The 20,476-nt window shown below is 41.0% G+C and overlaps 1 protein-coding gene across 5 annotated transcripts in view; it reads right to left on the bottom strand.

Moving 5' to 3' along the window:
* DENND2B (DENN domain containing 2B) overlaps window positions 1-10,516 on the bottom strand; it is a 171,434-nt gene extending 160,918 nt beyond the window's left edge. For 2 of the 5 annotated variants that reach the window (XM_086340165.1, XM_086340167.1), the window contains exons 1-2: window positions 10,162-10,291; window positions 9,781-9,914 (exon numbers count right to left, since the gene is read on the bottom strand). The gene's annotated coding sequence lies outside the window, so the exon portion shown is untranslated. Of the gene's footprint in view, window positions 1-9,575; window positions 10,120-10,161 lie in introns of those variants that run through there. The other 3 variants (XM_086340166.1, XM_086340164.1, XM_086340171.1) reach the window with 3 other exon arrangements.
* Window positions 10,517-20,476: the final 9,960 nt, after the last annotated feature.

Here is a 20,476-nt window from a genome sequence, read left to right as displayed (position 1 = left end):
ACTTAGATCCTAAAATGTCATTTACAACCATATACAGAATTAAGGGAAAAGGCCAGTTCTCCAGGCTTTTTACTCCCATGCTCTAAGAATTCTGGGTACACTCATCTTACCAAAGAATTGAATGTCATCTTCAAAACCCCCTACAAATTTCTAAAAGCAAACTGAAATGCAACTAGGCCCCTAACTGCACTAACAGCTGACTGTTACAAGGCCTCCAAACTCCTCAAGGTTCCACTTCCTTCCTCAACTCCAATCTATTCTCCATACCTACATATCTACATCACCTTCACTAGAGCGAAAAGACAGAACAAGACTTAAAGCATTTTGTATGCCTCCCTGTCATTCTGAATTTAAAGTCTTCAAGATAACGTTCAAGATCCTCCAGGACCTGGTCTTCACCTTATTCAGCTCATCATATCTCCCATGGATCTCTTGTACAAACCTGTTGATTCAATTAGGCCTAATTTCCATCCTAATGTCTATCCCACACAAGCCAAAATCACTGTGTAGAGGAAAGAGAATTGACCTAATAATCAAAATATCTGGATTCCATACATTTTTGGCATACATTAGCTGTGTACCTTTGGACACGTCCTTTGCTTCTGTAGGCTCGGTTTCCCTATCCATGAGCAGAAAGATTGAACCAGATCATCTTAACAATCCTCCTAGTTTAAGAAAAATTACTCTATGATTCCTATATGACCAACCAAATCCATCTCTTCCTCAAAAGTCTGTAAGTCCTCCATGGATTCTTTCTAAGCACTCCAGACCACACTACTCTCTCCCTTCATGAACTCCTATGTCTGGAATTCAAAACAAATCAAACAGTGCATTCATTCAGCTAAGATTTTCTGAGCATTTTTTTGGCCAGATATTATGGCAAATCTTTGGCAATAAATATAAAGCCAAGTAAGACCCAGTCAGTTCAGTCACTCAGTCGTGTCCAACCCTTTGTGACCCTATGGACTGCAGCACGCCAGGTTTCCCAAGTAAGACCCAGACCTGTGTATATCACCTGTACACCCCTTCCTGCTTCACTTTTTATCCAAGTAAAGTTATGTTAAACGTGCACATCAAATGCATATGACACCATTTATTCATTTAACAAATATTTATAGAAAACTTTCCATGTCCTGTTTTGAAAAGTAAAGATACCAGTAAACAGATGGACCAACTCCCTAACCTCATGGCATCTGTTTATTTTTGTAAAAGCAGACAGGAAAAACACACAAACACGTAATGCAATTTTAGGAATAAAAACAAAGCACAGATTAAAGACTGACTAAGATTAGCTTTCTTTGGATGATCAGGTCAAGTCTCCTAGAGGTGGCACGTTTGAGCCAACACCTGAATGAAGTGAGAGTACAAACTGGCAGTATTCAAGAAGAGCACGTCAGCTGCAGGGCAAAGGCTCTGAGACAGAAGACGCAGAGAGGAAGGCAGAGAGTAGGTGGGAGGGCAGGGACTAGAGCACATAAGGACTTGGTTGCAAGCGTGAATTCTGAGTGTAATGGGCAGGATTCCTTATGAAGGCTAAAGTAGGGGACAAACATAACAGCTTGGTTGCTATGTGGAGAAGGGATGGGATAGAGGGGTTCACGACCAATTAGAAGGTTAAACAGAACCAGTTAAGGGCTTGGCATCCAGTCTCCAACTAAGCTCACATCTTGACTCTTCGGTTTATGAACTGTGTGATCTCAAGGAAGTTCATCTCTCTGACCTCAGTTTCCACACCTTTAAGTGAGGATGACAGTACCTACATCACAAAGCTATCTGAAGATTACACTAATGCGTGTAAAGCCCTTGGAACAGAGTCTGGCACAAAGTAAACATTCTATGAACGCCAGTGCTTTAAAGCCATGGGATCACCTGGGGAAAGGGCAGATAAAGAAGAAAAGGGGGCTGGAGTGACCCTTGGGGCTCTCCAACATCTCCAAAGTCCTCCATTCAACCCAAGGCTTTTCCATAAACCCGCATATCCTAAGCCTTATCCAGGGCCACAAACCCCCTGTTTGTGACTCACGATTTAAAGCTTGATAATTTAATACTTTATAGAGATCTTTGGGCAACTGTTATACGTTCTAAGTTCAGGACTGGTTTGGTTTCTTTTTTTTTTTTTCATATACTTGTATACCCACTACCATGCCTGGCATACAGTCAGACACAGACCAGGGTGTTGGAAACTTACTTGTGGACACATCACATAAACTAAAAATTTTAAAGTCAATGAACTGTACTTTCTCTTAAGGAAAAAAAAAATCTTCAAGGAATGATGTGGATCACACGATATCTTTAGCACTATCCCATCATCCAACCATCAGGCCCACCTTAGCTGAGATAGTCACAATGGCCCAAAGCACCTGCCAGGCCATTTTCCCTTCTGACTTCCAATCCTTGTGCTCTATGTGGAAACTTTTCTGTCTCTTCTTTCCTGGAGATTTGTCTAGGTGTAAAAGCCTCTCCTGTCTGGCAACATGTCACACTCTGGCCCCCAGCCCCTAGTCTCCATAAGCCAAAAAAACAAAAAACAAAAACCTGGATATTGAAGCCAAATTTTATTCCTTAAAAACAAAACAAATCAAAAACAGAAGCATCAAAACTTAGGTGAAAAAGAGGGAAAGAACATGGACCAAACACACATCCAGAGAACCATCTAGGAGGGCTCCTCCCACACCGTGTAGGCGTCACAGAGCTTTCGGCTAGTGACTACGAGTATTTACAGAATGACCTCAAGTTACAAGAGTTTCCAACAGAACAAAAGTACAAGTCAATGAGGGGGAAAAGAAGTCCTAAGAGGTTATTGCTTTGCTTAGTTTCCAAGGAACTACATGCCCTTCTGTTTGTCCTCCCTGTCCCACCCACCTTCCTCCCCACACCCTCAGCCCTGATGATAACCACAGAAAATAAGGCTGACCCACCAGGACCAGCTGTTGATGTGGCTTCAACCACGTCTGAGCCTCAGATCCTGAGATCTGCCCCTGGCCCCCCAGGGACCAGTACCAGAGACAAGGATATGGGAACCACGTAGGCGACTTGAATGTGGGCAGAGCGGAGCACATGAAATTGCTCCCAAACTGGCTTTCTCACTCATATCTAAACCGGGAACAGACAAAAGGCTGCTAGATGTTATTTTACCAATACCTTTCAGCAAAGCTACTGCTAACTAATGCGGACTGCTGAGCTGCTTATGGGGGTTTGAAAAATGGTCCACCTGAAATAAGACACAAAGTGGCCTCTGTCCATCTCCCAAGACTGCTATCACGTTCTGTATAAACACTTTGGTCCTAAATCCTATTCTAATTCAAGGCCGTGATCTGTCAAAACACAGATGTAGAGGGGGGAAAAAAAAAAAAAACAGCAAAACAAAACCCTCACAGTGGTTTATCTCTGATAAATTGGACATTAAAGACTCAAATGAACACTTTGACCTTAAATCCTGTTTTTCCATCCTCTTCCTAAGCCTATATAGCACTATATAGTCATTTGTAAGTTGGTTTTCTTCATCCCGAGATCAGTGTGTATAGATTCTAACATCTACTGAGAAGCAAAAAGCTTTGACCCCCCTCCTACAGTGGTACAAAGTTTCAGGGGAGCTTCTATCCCCTTTGGATCCCAGTGTTAGGATCATTCTGGTTGCGTACAAGCCCCTTGGGTCTAAGCACCTAGCATCCATCCCTGGCTCAAGTGCCAAGACCAGACTTTTAGGAAAAACTTCTCCAGGCAATCCTTGCTACTAACCCATTGGGTACCTCCTAATACAGGAGCTACTGCATTTAAGTGGAGCTCCCGGCAACTGTAAACATAACCAAACATGACTAGCAGCAAAAATAACTGACTGAACCCTGTTCACTTACTAGAAAATATATGCTCACGTGTTGAAACTCTATCAGGAGTAATCTCAGCATCTAGATCAGATCCCCATAGCAATACTCCAACCAGGGTTATCCAAAAATTACTTCCCATCTAACTTCTTTACTCTACCCACTCCTCAATTCAAACTCCTTGTATCAAGCATGTTTACTGAAGAAAAGCAGTAAGAGAACAAAGAGATGCTTGAAAGCACTAGCCAATGTGCTATGTCCATAGCAGATATTCAGTAATGTTGAACACCAGAGTGGATGAATAATGCTTCCTGAAGATGCTGCTGCTGCTGCTGCTAAGTCACTTCAGTCGTGTCCGACTCTGTGCGACCCCATAGATGGCAGCCAACCAGGCTCCCCCGTCCCTGGGATTCTCCAGGCAAGAACACTGGAGTGGGTTGCCATTTCCTTCTCCAATGCATGAAAGTGAAAAGTGAAAGTCAAATCACTCAGTCACGTCGGACTCTTCGCGACCCCATGGACTGCTGCCTACCATGCTCCTCCGCCCATGGGATTTTCCAGGCAAGAGTACTGGAGTGGGGTGTCCTGAAGACTAGCGTCTGACAAAATATCCTCAGACATTGACTCCTTCATTAAAAGCTATATCTACTCCAATCTAGCCTTCAAGAAAGGAAAGAATAGGGAGAGGGGATAAAAAAATTCACAAATATTCTATATTCAAACTTCAAACTATATTCAAATTAACACCCAAGATCCCAAATTCACATCAAAGGAAGACAGAAAGTCACCAACAGTGACACTGGCCCACTCAAAGCCGTTTTCACAACACTGACAACCAGGACTCTCAGCATGCGCTCGCTAAGGCCCTCTATCACAAGAGGCCCGTGAGAAGAGGTTTTCTTTCTTATGCTGTTATAAAGGGTTAAGCAGATTCTTTCTATCATATTTACTCAGGGGTCCTAGATTCTGGTTTGAACAAATGATTTCCACACTTCTAGAAAGGCCTTAACTGGGTTAGTCTGTTACTTTTACTACAATCTTACAAAGGCTGGATTCTTTTTAAGTCCTTAAAAGACTTGGGTAAAATTCTTTTGGTGATAATTTTTTTTTTTTTTTAAGATCCTCTCCAGTGTTTACATATGTTCCACAACCACTCATGCTGATAAGGGAGGAAAAAAGCACATTTTATTTCCAAAAAGCATCCTTCAATTTGAAAGCTCTAATTGCCAACATATTGGATACTGACTTACTACATAAAACAACACACAAAACAACACATATAAGCACAGGTCTAAAAAGCAACTCAGCTTGTTTAGCCAGAGAAAGGGAAGGAAAAGATGGGTACAGAAGGAGCAATCTACATTTCTGGTAGCTGACATTAGGGTCCAAGAAAGACAATATGCCCACTCTGTGAACAATTGTGCATTAAGAGGCATGAGAAAAGGGTAAAAGCAAGAAACACTGAGAGAAAAAAAAAAAGCTCAGGCTAACTACAAAGAGATAATCTGTGATCATCAGTCTGGAAAGCTCAGGAAACATTTCCTGGAGAGATTGTGAAGTCTCTTGAGAAAGAGCAAATCTCTTGAGAAAGACTTAAGAATATTTGGAGGTGGAGATTTAAGGATAATTGGAGGTGGAGTTGGAGTGGGTTAAAACAGTCAAATGGTTCTACTATTCTAGGAGATTACATCTGACTATCCAAAGGATATTCTAGTCCTCTTTTTCTAAGCTTTTAGCTATCTTGGAAAATGTAAATCATTCCTTTAATAAATTATAAAAATGATAGATGCTTACCAAATATAAAAACACTAACAACTGTGTAAGCAATGAGCCAAAAATGCAACCAAAACATCTCTGACATTTAAACAAGAGCACTGCCAAAGTCTCTTTTTGAGACCCCCAACTGTCAAAACTAACCTCAAGAGCATTCTCACAGAAATCCATACCAAAAGATCTGCCATATTCTGGAGAAAAATCCTAGTTTTCCTTTCTCGTCTATAACCACAGGCCACAGATAAAACAAAATGGCTTTCAAGTGATACAAGATACAAAATGCGAGAAGGAGCCAAGGACCCATAGTTCAGGGCATGAACTATGGGTTCATCCTGGGAGATTACTCTGGTCTAGAAGAACTAGATAAACTGAGCTAAGAAACATCGAATTCCAGACACTTCTGAACAAATGGCAAAGCTGGAACCTTACCCATATCTTCAGACTCTAAATTCCCTACTTCAAGAGGGCACATTCCTCGGAGGTCCGAACCCAAACTGAGTCATATCCTGACACATTTAGAGCTGCTGGTGAGAATTTCACAAACCAAAGCCTCATTCAATAGGGCAAGCTCTCCAGTTAGAGGCTCTTAAAGGTAAAAATGAATTTGGAGAACTGAGATGAAATTTTAGCTTTGCAACTTTTTAAAAAAATTTTTGCTGTACTGGGTCTTCGTTGCTGCGAAGGCTTTTCTCTAGTTGCAATGAGCAGGGACTACTCTCTACTTGGAATACACGGGCCTCTCATTGTGGTGGCCTCTCTTGTGGAGCACAGGATCTAGTGAGTGTGGCCTTTAGCAGTTGCGGCGAGTGGGCTCAGTAGTTGTGACTCCCGGGCTCTAGAGCACAGGCTCAGCAGTTGTGATGCACAGGCTTAGTTGCTCTGTGGCAAGTGGGATCTTCCCAGATGGAGGATCGAACCCATGTCTCCTATATTTGCAGGGAGATTCTTCACCCCTGAGCCACCAGGGAAGCCCATTTTGCATCTTTTTATTTTACCAAAAAACGTGGTTGACTCTAACATGAGTTTATTAATAAAACAAAACTTCTCCAGTTGACAAGCGATTTTTCTGTTAGTTGCCCTTTTCTGTCTCATCGCCTGTTACCTGATCTCCCTTGGCCTAAGAACCAAGTCTTCAGAGCCCTGACACATTCAGAGGAAAGGCCTAGAGGTTGACAAGGAAGAGTAAGAAATCGAGATTGCATTCAAAGTGGGAGACAATTCTAGCAAAATGGCTCCACCCACTGCTGCCCTTCCTGTGCCCATTATCTGCAGAGAATCAAAGGGCCTGGTTATAAACTTGGGTAGTGGATGGCCCTGCAAGCTCCCAAGCTGAACAAGTGAACAACACAATTAACTGGTAGGAAATGTGGCAGGGTAGAAAGAGCTTTGCACATCTCAAAATCCTGGCTTTCCGATCCCTTCTAAATTCCTACACAGTAACTACCCAAATGCAACCTATTGCTCCTCCATAACAAAAAAGTGAAATAAATCTACATTTTTTCTTAACTGGTCTTATTAATAAGAAAGGTAATTTCAATTCATTTTCACCTTGCTGGTGCCAAGTTTTAAATTTTGGCATTTTTAAGAAGCAAGGGAATGTTGAAAGGAAAGGGCATCTCAACTTAAACAACATTTTAGGGCAGAGGCCCTAGTTTGGGGGTTCAACTTTGCAACCTAGGCTCTTAAACAAATTACAACATTGATCTATACCCCAGGGTAGCCAGGAAAGGAAAACCTTTCCACCGGAGCACTGTGAACCACGTGGGAACATAAAGGACAAACCAGCAGTCGTGGAGCTCCACATACACATTCCATGCCAACGCTCACCTGCTCAGATCCAGCGCTTCCCTGATCCCTGGCAGCCCTGTGGTCTGTGCAATCAATTGGTTCTCACCCAGTGAACGAAGCCATCAAAGGGTAGGGGGAACGGGGCAGGAAGTTACACACCGAGATATCCTGACCACACTCACTCTCTTTAGGCTGCCAATTAAGAACTACATCTTGCAGGTTACCTAAGATAAGCATGTTACATTTCTATACACAGATGTCATAATAATCTTCTAAAAACTCTGCTTTACCCATCATTTCCTTTCTCAAAAATCTTTAAAAACCAGACAGAGTAATAGGATGAAGTTCCAACTCCTAAGCCAGAATTCAAGCTGACCCGTCTGCTTCAGCTGAACCTGCCACTGTCCCTGGGGAAGGACAACCTTCAGAGTCAGATCACAGGGAGCAGGAATTCCAGCTCCACCACTTACCACTTGTGCGATCCTGAACAGGTTACTTATCTGTGTGGTCACTTCTTTTTAAAACAAGAAGAGCAATACCTATGCCATAGCCCTAGAGGATGGAAGACAGAACATGGCATATGGCACAGAGGCGATGATGCTCAGTAAGCACCACTTCTCTCCCTAGCTCCAATCCAAAAGGTCTACTCTCTTCCCTCTTGAAAATTCTCCCCAGCAACTTTCCACTGATTTCAGAACCATGCTTTGCTTCAATGCCTAACTGAAATCTTTTCTATAAAGTTACCCTGGCTCATGATCATTTTCTCCTCTGAGCTTCTTATATTTTAGGCCAATGGATCTAAATTTTTTGTTCTTCTCTATGTGTTGCTCCTCTTTCCCGGACACGTCCACAAACCCAAAAGCAAAGTTTTTAATCAATCATCAAGCCAATAACAATTTAAGTGGTCAATAAAAAATACTTTGAAGAAACAGTTGCCTTGGGGTTGTCTACCAATGATGGGAGCCTTTCTGGCCCAATGAGGGGATAATACCACTTTCCATATACGCTTGAGAAAATCTCCCACATATCTTGGGGAGTTTTTCCAAGGGTAATATTTATTGGGTAAATGAAAATGAAGCCTTAATCTATGTAGTCACAAGGGAACCCTCAGCCAAGCCGGCAGAGTCCAAGAAGCTTTAATTCACTCCATGCATTCAATAGGTTCTTTTTAGCTTTTGCTTTGTGCTGTCCCTAATTCACCATGGGAGACAGACTGAGCAATCTGGTCTCTATCTTTGATTAGCTTTCTGAAATTAGACTATTTCTGATCCCTTAGAAACCCCTATTTCTGAAAAACCTCATCAACGAAGGGATTCACCTTCTGAAAATATTACCTGGGAGGAAAAAAAACAAACAAACAGTAATACAGTTACCGGGGTTTTAACTTGGTGACCCTATCCTAAGATGGCCAACTGAGGAACTTGAACATAAGCCCTAGCCCAAAACAGCCCTGCAGAAGGAATAATGACCCCTTCACCATTCCCAAGACCCTGCCGTCCAAACAGAAGAAACAACCGCATCAGGATAAGGCAAGAGGTGGACTGAGGCAGCATTTCGCTAAATTCTCTTAGTGAAGCTGTTTCACACAGGTTCAATTGTAAACCACATTCTCATAAAGACCACAGGAAAATGCAATAATCTCTCTTTATAAACACTTGAAAACGTTCAGTCTCTTGAATTCTACAAACTACTAAATTCTTTAATCAGGGAGCACAAACGTTGGCTAAAGTGTGTTCCTTTGGTCTTGGGTCACTTAAAAATGCACTTTCAATACTTAGTGCACTTCAAAAGAACAGCAAAAAAAAAAAAAAGTAAAGGTAATCATAAAGTGATAGAGAGCAAAATTAATTTTCCTTTGTTTGAGTTCCGTGTGTGTGCGTGCGTGTGTGTGTGTGTGTGTGTTCTGGAAGAAGTGCACACAAACTACCACAGCTGCAGGTAAGAGCTGCCGAGCAGCTAGGGCGCATCCAGGGGCTCGCAGAGAGCCCACTACCAGGACCGCCCAGACCTCGGGCTCCTCCTCGCACACCAACCAGCTCTTCGCTTCCCCAGACCCTCGGCTCCATGTTCCCCACCCCCAACTGCGCGCCCCAGCGGAGCCGGGAAGCAAGGCTTGCCAGGACCGCCCGGAGGGCAGCCCCCACCAGCCCTACTCCTCTGCGCTTTCAGAGGCCTGGGATCGCTAATACTCACCGAACTGGAACACCTCCCGGGCAGAGTGGTGACTAGCGGGGAAAGGGCTCAGACTGCAGCCGCAGGGCAGGGCGCGGCGGAGCCGGAACCGGCGCCCCTTCTGCCCGCCACCCGGCCTGTGGAGCAAGAGCACTGAGGCCAGCAAGCAACCTCCTGGCGGGAAGACGGGCAGGGAAAGCCTGGGCGGCGGCCGGGACGCACTTACCTCTGAGCCCCCCAGCCGGGCTGGGTGCTCGCAAGGATGGGGGCTTGCCTGCAGCCGCGCAGCCCGGAGGAGGAGCCGCTCCGGGAGAGAGGGCGGTCGTCGGGCGGGCATCCGCGCCCGGGGCTGCGGCCGGGCTGAAGCGAGAGAGAAGGGAGGGAGCACAGATTTGAGTGGAGAGGGGCGTGGAAGAGGTGTGCCTCCACCCGAGACTGGGAGGGTGGGCTGCTGGAGCCCGGCGGAGGGGTATGCTCGGAGGCTCTGGAGGGAACAAGAAAACCGCGCTGAGTGCGCGCAAAGCGGGGGAGGGAGGGCGCTGGGGATGGGAAGATGGGGGTGGAGAACAGGATGAGGAGTTGGTCCTCAAACTGGACCGGCCCTCACCTCGGACCATCCGACCAAGAATTGTCTGGGTCTGGAGCAAAACACAAGAGGGTCTGAAACTTTATGTCATTTTCTCACACACACGTGACGCCCCTGCAGTCCAGATGGTTTCAATCACTGGAGGAAAAAAGCGGCTCTGCTGGTATGCATGAAAAACCGGAGCTGGGAGAGTCTGGGAAAAGCTGCCTGTACAGCCTGCCTGCCTTCAAACTAACCGATGAGCTCTTTCCGCTCTCCCAGCCCGAGGCCAGGGGAGCCCTGGAAAACCCTAAAAGACACTAAAGGAAGCTACATTTGGTATTGCGGGAGTGGCGGAAGAACTCTGAAAGCGCTGTAGTTCCAAGGCATCTGGTCTGAACCGAATATTCTGAGGGCATTCTGAGAATTTGTTTTTAAATACTCCATGAGCTTGCAAAACCAACTAGAAAGGGGTGTCATTAAGGAATAAGCAATGGAATACTAGCAGTGAAAATCTGTGATTTATTAGTGGAATTCTGAAAGAAATTGTTAATGCAGTATGACAGTTCCACTTGGGAAAGAATAATGTAAATCACTTAAAATCAAAAGCCATACATACTTAGCGGGATGTTGGGATGCCATGTAACCCAATTTCTCATCCCATAAATCACAATAAATAGAACTTAATGTTGAAATGCACAAAATTGACTCTCACAAGCCTAGTTACATTTTGAAGGAACAAACGTGTATGAATGACCATAAACAGTCTCTAAGGGCAAGACATGCTTCAAAGTTCAAGCCAAGAGAATTGTCACAAATCCCAAAAAAAGTCTTTATTCAGCTGTAGAGCAAGCATAAAAAATAATGGGGAGTTTAAGATGCAAATTGGAAATAATTTGTTCTTGATGGAATAGAAAAAAATAGAAGCACCCAACTGATAGTCTGTTGTTCCTTTGCTTAGAAAACATATTAACATGAACTAATAGTATTTATACTTTATCTCAATAAAATTGATGCCAGAGTATGTTTGGTCTTTCCAGCAGAAAGCCTTACATACAGTGTGACTCAGTTGTCCATGTGTGAAAATTGTGTCAGTCTTTGGTAAAATGAATTGGTTCTACATTAGGAAAACCCAAGATTTTCATTTTTCTACTGGAAAGCACAGGTTACAACATGAAATCAGGCAAATCAAAACTCCAAATTCAAAATCTTACAGTGAGTTTCCACTCTAGTTCACTGCCATGCGTGAACTCTTCAGGAGACTGAGGCTATCTGGGCGGACAGAGCCTTCTCCAAGCTTCTCCAATTTCAAATTAGAGTGTTTCTGCTCTCCACAAACAAGAGAAATCGGGCAAAAGAATCCTCAGAGAACACAAGTCACAAAATTTAACAATGCTCCAGGCAAATTCCACCCGTAGCTCCCAAGCTCTATACAGAGGTTCTTAAGTTTCCTAATTCCCAAACTATTAAAACTCCTATTAAAGTCTTATTCTTCTTGTGTATGACACCTGTAAAGAAAGCCAACTCAATGGAAAGCAACAAGATTTTCTCTATTCAGGCCCAGGACAGTAATTGTTTTCACCTGTGGCAGTTGCGGCTGCTGCCTCTTACATGTTCTAAAGACAGCAATAATGAGATACAAATAGTTGTTCTTTTCCTTTGCCAGTACTTTGCAAATTATGCATCAAACTTTTTTAATTACTAAAGAAAAACCATAATCAGATATTCTCTTTCAGAAAGAAAAGTAACATCTTTTAACTTTTCTAAATATAGTCTTGAGTCTAAACTCCACTGATGTCAGTGTTACTCAGTCTGTCCTAATAATAGCCAAATATTTATTAGAGACACTGGAACCTGAAATGTTTTAATGCTATCTTAAATGGTGTTAATTTAGTGATTTCTGTTAACCTAATGTCCACATCACTTGACAAACAAGGCCAACTGTGTATAAGATGCTAAGGGAGGTAAAAGCTCTATGAGGACAGGGACTGTCTATCTCGTGAAAAACTATACCCTCCGTGCCTAGCACAGTGCCCAGCATGAAAGAGCTGCACAACAAATATATGCTGTTTGAACAAATGAAAGATAAATAAAAACACTCCTCCTAAGATTACAGTCTTGTGGAGGCGTGTGACTTCTAAAGAACAGAATGAAAGAACAGCTTCAGAAGGGATACCAGCAACAACAAAAAGGTACGGATAATTAGCATTAGCTGGCTTTGGATTCTAATCACAATATTCAAAAATGTGCAGAGAATGCTGCAAATAAGAGGCATTTATAAGAGGAATTTGGTGTATTTCATGCCTCATTTAGGGATCTCAGAGATACACTTTCCCATGTCCCCATTATTCAGTCCCCTCGACACAGAGCCAAGACAAGATTTGAGCATAAACATCCTGGCTCTAATTTGGATAGTATGAGTGCTGTTCCTTTCATCCTCTCTCATACATCTCCTCCACCCCCAAGCCATTTCCTCTGCACTGTCTTCTGTCAGTCTACTGAAAGTTTCCTAATCTTTAGAAGCAGTAGCTTTGGTTCTCTTTGTGTGGAGAAGTACAATACAGTCTGATTACACAGTTATATTCCATACAGATGCCTGGCAACACATCTTATAGCTAAGGGTCTGGTTAATATTTTAACTTTGAGGGACTTATAATTCAACTCTTTTGCTGTCTACCAAAATAGCGCTTGACATCACAGAGATGGGCTTTACTTCCTTTTGCTATTTTAAATCCTCCACTTGAGCCTGGTGAATAATTTGGGTTTTCTGGTTCATGGATTTTGCCTTAGCGTGGTTTTTTGTTTTTTTTTTGTTTGTTTGTTTTTCTTTTGAGGAACAAAATGGATAAGATTTTCAAGGAAGTCTTTCAGGTGTACAGACAGGTCTACTGCTCAGGAAGCAGTTATTTCTTCCTAGGTATTCTGCCTATAATATTCTATGTGGCCATTAAAAGGGCAAGGGGGGCTTATTCATGCCACATGATCCAAATAACCAGGTTTCTCTAAGGCAGGCAACTGGGAAAGATGGTTGGCCCAGATGACCTTTAAGTTTTCTAGGTCATGCTTTTCCACATATCACTTCCTTTTTCAATTTTTTTTTATTTTTAATAAAAATAGTACATTTTGTTGAAACAGCTAAACTTAAAAGGTAAAAATTGAAATCATCCTAAAACATTTTTAAAGAAAATAATTAGTAATCACTAATCCATAACCTCAACACATACTACTTAATCCCATCCTGCTTTCCATTCTCCCTAAATTTAAGTAGAGCCTCATTTCTAAAGCAACCCATATTCAGTTTGGGGGAGAACAGATACATGTCTACGTATGGCTAGGTCCCTTTGCTGTCTACCACTACGTGGTTAATTGGCTGTAATCCAATGTAAAATAAAAAGTTTTTTAAAAAATAAAGCACCCCATATCCACCCTGGAAGTTTTTCCATAAGCTTTAAGACTTTGGGTCAATTTGGACATAAAACAACCTCTGATTTGTAATCTCCAGGGACCCAGCACACCTCAGAAATAGCTATTGGGAATGCAAAGGGATGAGCTTGTAACTCCCTTTGGCTTTTTACTTTCCTCTTTTCCAAGCCCTCAAAAGGCAAACGGGACTTACATTCACACACTAAGTAACTAAGTCAGCAGTACAAATCCTCATGACTAGTCTTGGCAATCAGTAAAGCATAATAGTGTGTCCCAGGATCACTAATTCCTACATCTCCTAACACTCAGAATCATAGAAGAAGCTTGTCCAAAATAGAGATTCTGGCTCCAGTACCAGATCTACTGAATTAGAACCTCCAAAGTTAGGAGACACTAGGCTAAACTAGTTATCTTCATCACTTCTTCTAAGGGCAATTTTTCTTAGGAAAAGCCCCTCTGTCACCACACATTCATACAGACTTTTAGAAAGGAATAAAGCAAAATATTGTATGAACTGAAATAGAATATAATTCTTTCCTTCACAGTAAACAACTTACTTGGGCAGAACTACCTTTATTGCCTACCTTTGAAAGAAAAAAAAAATCCTTAAACTGAATGCTTTAAATAATTATTATTACCATATAGTGTTTTTAAAAGTTTAAGAAGATTTTAAAATTGAGAAACTCACAATGTTTTATTATAGAAACATTATAACACCACTAGGCCACTGAAACTATTTATTTACATTTCTAATTTTTTGTAATAGAGTAAAATATTCTACAATAATAACTGACTAAATACATATTCTATTAAAAGCTTTAATTTTTTAAATTGTAGGGGAGAAGAATCACAGATCCCAAAATTGTGTACAAAAATTTTTAACATTGTGACTTTAAAATGCACATTAAAAAAAAAAAAAAAAAATATATATATATATATATATAGGTAAGATAGATACCAGAGTTAAAAACTTCAAAGCAGTATAAAGTAATATATAAAAAAGTCTTCCTTCCCACTCTTGTCTTCTAGTTACTCTCTCTTCAGACAATCACTGTAATTTCTTATATATTTTTTCAGAAATGTTCAAAAGGAATGCAAAATTATTTATGTGTGCATAATACATTTTTGATAGGAGAGGTATCAAAAATATTTTGATATCCTGTATTAAGATTTTCAAAGAGGTTCATAATCTCAAAAAAGGTAAAAATCACCATTCTACAACAAGGCTAAGGGTTTAAGCTCTATCCTAATCTGTTGGTAAGATTAGCAGAATTCAACTTTCAGTCTGTTTGTGACTATTACTATGCACAATTCCAGAGTACAAAACAGCTTCAGCAAGCAATGTTGGTTAACGTACAGATGTGGTTTAAAAATACCACATCTGTTTGTAAATAACCTCCTGATGTTTATGTTTTTTTCAAACAACCCCTCCAATAAATAGTTTCTTCTGTTGAATGACTGACAATGAAAATCTGTAGGAAATTTCTGGGATACATACACAAAGACAATAGATATTTTTCTCTAACAACCTGAAAGTTTTCAACTGGGATAAAATAAAGGTTTTATTTAAATCTACATAGAATTTAAGGGGGAAAATTAACTTAGTACTCATAATTAACATACGTTATGTTTTGATTTATTAATAAAGATCTTAAGAACCTATCCTTTAAGATATAAATTAATTTTGTCAAGATAGTAAAGCTTATTTGGATTTCAGTGATTATGACTTTCTTTTTTTAACTAGGATTTTAACATAAAATTACAAGTTACTAGTTTGTTAAAGTATTTAAGGGATAACGGAACTGACCTACTCCACTTATCACTTCACTTAGCCCCTTTTTCATACTAGAATCTATTTCCCTGGCCTGAATAATGCTTGTCACTCTCACTTCCCATAGTACATGAAAGATATAGTACATAAAAGCAAGGTTCTTTTTCTATAATCAGCTTACAAATAGGTGCACTCAGACCTCGGTTCATTTCTTTACTTGTTTTGTAATGTTGTTTGGGGTTTTATTCCAAATACCAGGCTATTTAGTATTTATTTAAAGAAAGTATTAGGACAGCTTGACTGATGATGCTGGGTGGGCTCGAGCTAAGAGAGAATAAGATGAGATGCCATGTGCTCGTTAGATGGATGAAAGACAAGAGCAGGCTCAGAAAGGCTCACTAAGCCAGAAGGTCTCCACACTCGTCTGCTTTACTGAGTGGTTCTTTTTCCTTTTCTCGGGTTCTTGAAGGTAATTTTTGATTGGGAGATATTAAAGTCTAAGGGGGCTTTCCTGGTAGCTTAATCAGTAAAGAATCCACCTGCAGTGCAGGAGATGGGGTTCAATCCCTGGATCAGGAAGATCCCCTGGAGAAGGAAATGGCAACCCACTCCAGTATTCTTGCCTGGAAAATCCCATGGACAGAGAAGCCTGGTGGGCTACAGTCCAGGGGTCACAAGATTTGGATACGAATTAGTGACTAAACTACCACCAAAGTCTAAGAACTTAGTGATTTGAAACGCTAGTTATCAGTCCTTCTTCCAATGGTATCAGCCTCAGATCTAAGCAAATACCTCTAGATTAAAGAATGATTTGCCCTTTTCACTAAGTTCACTGAATTTTGCCCAGCAAGCACCCCTGAAATAAGAAATGTAAGAATATAATATCTTCTAGTCCATATTACTTGCAAAAAATAAAGCTATAGTAAATGAGAAAAAATGATTATATAAATATAGCTATTTATTCATTCACTCAACAAGCATTTATTAAATATCTATAATAAACTGATTTTTATCATGGGGAATAAAAGAGAAACAACTGTACAAGCAAGTTTATAATCTAGTGAGGAAGATATATATAAACAACTAGTTAGAATAAAATAAGTGATATAAAAGAGACAAAGAAGAGGAAATATAGGAATTTGCAGAAGTAGTTGAGATTCTTATTGACAGTTGAGGGAGACAGGGCTGGAACTTAAATGTTTGTTAGGATTTCTATTTCAATAAAGAGAAAAGAAGGGGAAATAATTCAAAACCGAAGAAATTGCCTGAGCTGTGGATGTGAAATAGTAGCTTTAGGAACAATGACTGGTCCTCATTGGACTAGAGTCAGTTCAGTTCAGTTCAGTCGCTCAGTCGTGTCTGACTCTTTGCGACCCCATGAATCGCAGCACACCAGGCCTCCCTGTCCATCACCAACTCCCAGAGTTCACTCAGACTCATGTCCATCCAGTCGGTGATGCCATCCAGCCATCTCATCCTCTGTCTAGAGTCACACAGGCTGAAAACGTAGACTTGGTGGAAAACAGTTTGGCAGTTCCTCAAAAACTTAAACACAACCCATGGCTGATTCATGTCAATGTATTGGCAAAAACCACTACAATAGTGTAAAGTAATTAGCCTCCAATTAAAATTAATTAATTAATTGTTTTAAAATGTTAAACACAAAATTACCATATGACCCAGCAATTCCACCCCAAAGATTGAAAACAGATGTTTAATACTTGTACACTAATGTTCTCAGCAGCACTATTCACAGTAATCAAAAGGTAGAAATAGCCCAAGTGTCCATCAACAGAAGAATGGACAAACAAAATGTAGTTTACTTATAGAATGGAATACTATTTGGCCACAGAGAGGAATGGGTACTGATGCATGCTACAATATGGGTGAACATTCAAAACCTGGCTTAAGTGAAAGAAGCCGGACACCAAGGTCACCATAGTGTGTGATTCCATTTATATGAACTATCCAAAATAGGTAAATCTATAAAGACAGAAAGAAGACTAGATGTCGCCAGGGGCCAGAGTGAGGGAGAAATGAGCAAAAGGACTCCTTTAGGGGTGCTGAAAATGTTTTGGAACTAGATAGAAGTGATGGTCTTACGACACTGTGAATCTATATAATTAATGCCACTGAAATACTTTGAACTGACTCCTTGGAAAAGACTCTGATGCTGGGAAGGATTGAAGGCAGGAAGAGAAGGGGACAACAGACGATGAGATGGTTTTTTGGCATCACCAACTCGACGGACATGAGTTTGAGCAAGCTCCAGGAGTTGGTGATGGACAGGAAAGCCTGGCGTTCTGCAATTCATGGGGTCACAAAGAGTTGGACACAACTGAGCAACTGAACTGAACTGAATTGCACATTTTAAAATGACAAAATTTTATGTTGCATGAATTTCACCTCAATTTTTTTAAAAGGTAGATTAAGTGTCCGTGGTACATACTCCAGTGATTACTAATACAGCTCCCTGTCCCCAGAAGTTTATAACATCCACTCACCCTGAAGTTTGGCAGGGCCATATTACTGTTTCAGTAAACAGGCTGTGAGCAGAAGCAGTACATGTCACTTCTTGGCCAAAGTATTGAAGAATGGGCAAAAGATGCCATGCTTCCCTTCTCTGCCACATGGACCCAAAAACCATGTAAGACAATGGAGAAGACTGTGTCCCTGAATAAACTTGCCTGGAGAATTCCAGCCCTACTGACCCATGTTGGACATGTCGTCTTAGTAAGAAATACGGTTTTGCTATCTTGCTGCTGCTGCTGCTAAGTGGCTTCAGTTGTGTCTGACTCTGTGCAACCCCATAGATGGCAACCTACCAGGCTCCTCTGTCCCTGGGATTCTCCAGGCAAGAATGCTGGAGTGGGTTGCCATTTCCTTCTCCAATGCATGAAAGTGAAAAGTGAAAGTGAAGTCGCTCAGTCGTGTCCCACTCTTAGTGACCCCATGGACTGCAGCCTACCAGGCTCCTCTGTCCATAGGAGCTTCCAGGCAAGAGTACTGGAGTGGGGTGCCATTGCTATCTTAAGTCACTGAAATTTTAGGGCCTGCAATGCAGGAGACCTGGGTTCGATCCCTGGGTTGGGAAGATTCTCTGGATGGTTTGGGCATGGCAACCCATTCCAGTATTCTGACCTGGAGAATCCCCATGGACAGAGGAGCCTGGTGGGCTACAGTCCATGGGGTCGCAAAGAGTCGGACACAACTGAGCGACTAAGCGCAAGTACTGAAGCATAAGCTAATCCTACTCTGACTAACATAGGGTCAGATCCAGGAAGGCCATGAGAACAATATTAAGAAATTTGAAGCTTATTCTGAAGGGTGTAGAGAGATAATATTTTCAAGGACAAGAGTGCATTTGGGGAAAATAATTTGGATGCAATGTGCTGAGTAATCCAGAAAGAAAAGCAGTCCCGGTCTCTGGCACACATCAGAAATCACCTGCAGATACTGAAAATCACTCAGTCATGTCCGACTGTACAGTCCATGAGAGTCCCCAGGCCACAATACTGGAGTGGGTAGCTGTTCCCTTCTCCAGTGGATCTTCCCAACCCAGAGATCAAACCCAGGTCTCCCACGTTGCAGGAGGATTCTTTACCAGCTGAGCCACCAGGGAAGCCCAAGAATACTGAAATGTGTAGCCTATTCCTTCTCCAGTGGGTCTTCCTGACCCAGGAATTAAACTGGGGTCTCCTGCATCACAGGCGGATTCTTTACCAATGAGCTATGAGGGAAGCATTTGAGGAAAATAATTCTGGATGCAATGTGCTGAATACTCCAGAAACAAAAGCAGACCCACATTCTGGCGCACATCAGAAATCACCTGAGAGAACTGTAGTCATTTCTTAATTTCTTTATACTTCTGTAAAGAATAAAATATTTGTCCTCTAGAGGAAAAAAATCATCTGAGGAGCTTTTCAAAATGCGATTCTTTGGTCCAGGATATCTCTAGATATTCTAAACCCAGAATCCCTAGAGGTAAGGTCTAAGCACTTATAATTGAAAAATATTATATGAGAAATTCTAGACTAGAGACTACTGACTAAGAGTCAAGGATGAGGTGTTTAGCTCTGAGATGACCATATTTACATGTTTAGTGAATTCAAACAAACAGTATAATAAAATAACTTTTCTTGACAAATGGAATGATAAGTGTTCAGGGAATTTCTGTTAAAATACTAAGTTATTAAAAGGTTACTCACATTAACATTTGTATACTGCTACTAGGAGCTGAATAAAGAATGTTCATTCAGTATGCAGGGACTTAAGATTTGAGGGCTTTTTGTTTACTTTAGCTTTGGCTTGATTTTTCTTTTTAAAACTATGCCATAAAGCCAAATCTTACATTTTTTTTCTTTTTCCTGTTGAACTGATGTTACATTAAGATATAGGCACAAACATCTCATAAGTGTTTTAAATCCATCCAATTGTTTGAGAAGGCATACGTGCTGGGCCAAAGAAGCCAAAACATTAGAGCTAGGAATTTTGATGAAGATAATAATTGCTTACAGACCAGCTTGTTTTAACTTGCTGAACAAAGAACACAATTTTATACCACATTTTCATCACAGGTTTTTTTTTTTCTGCATAATCACTACTATGCGTAATGAACACTTTGAAAAGGAGATTATTTACAGGTTAAAGAGTAAGGAAGTTATCAATTAGATTCCATCATCTTCAAAATTTCACTTACTCAAACTTTATATTAATTTTTTAAAATTTTTTTGCTCTCCTAAGCACTGTTTTAAATCTTTACAACCCATTTGTTTAGTGTGCACAGCATAAATCTAGGAATGAAGACACTGTTATTTTCCAGCTCTTCCCTGAGTGCTTCTATAGCCTTGAGCAGGTCAGTAGTTTCTTTGTGATTTAGCTATTTCTAGGACATTTGTATATAGAAATACATTTCCATCTTTCTCACATCTGAAAGCTGCATTTGGGCTCTGTGCCTGTGTCAGGAGTTACACCCTCACCCTTCTCGATTCAGTTACTTCCATCACTCGCAGACCCCATAATTCAATATTCAACCACTATTTATTAAACACTTACTCCATGACAGGCAATGCAGTAAGGGTGGGGATGAGTTCAGTCCACAAGAGGATATCGATGCTAGTTTCCTGACTAATAGAAAGGATGTCTCAGTCATTTTGCCTCTTT

This window comes from Bos grunniens, chromosome 15, assembly GCF_055505025.1.
Source record: "Bos grunniens cultivar Pamir isolate PY7600 chromosome 15, Bosgru_T2T1.0, whole genome shotgun sequence".
NCBI lineage: Eukaryota > Metazoa > Chordata > Mammalia > Artiodactyla > Bovidae > Bos > Bos grunniens.
The sequence above is the reverse complement of the archived record's forward strand: the minus strand, read 5'-3'. Positions and strand labels throughout refer to the sequence as shown.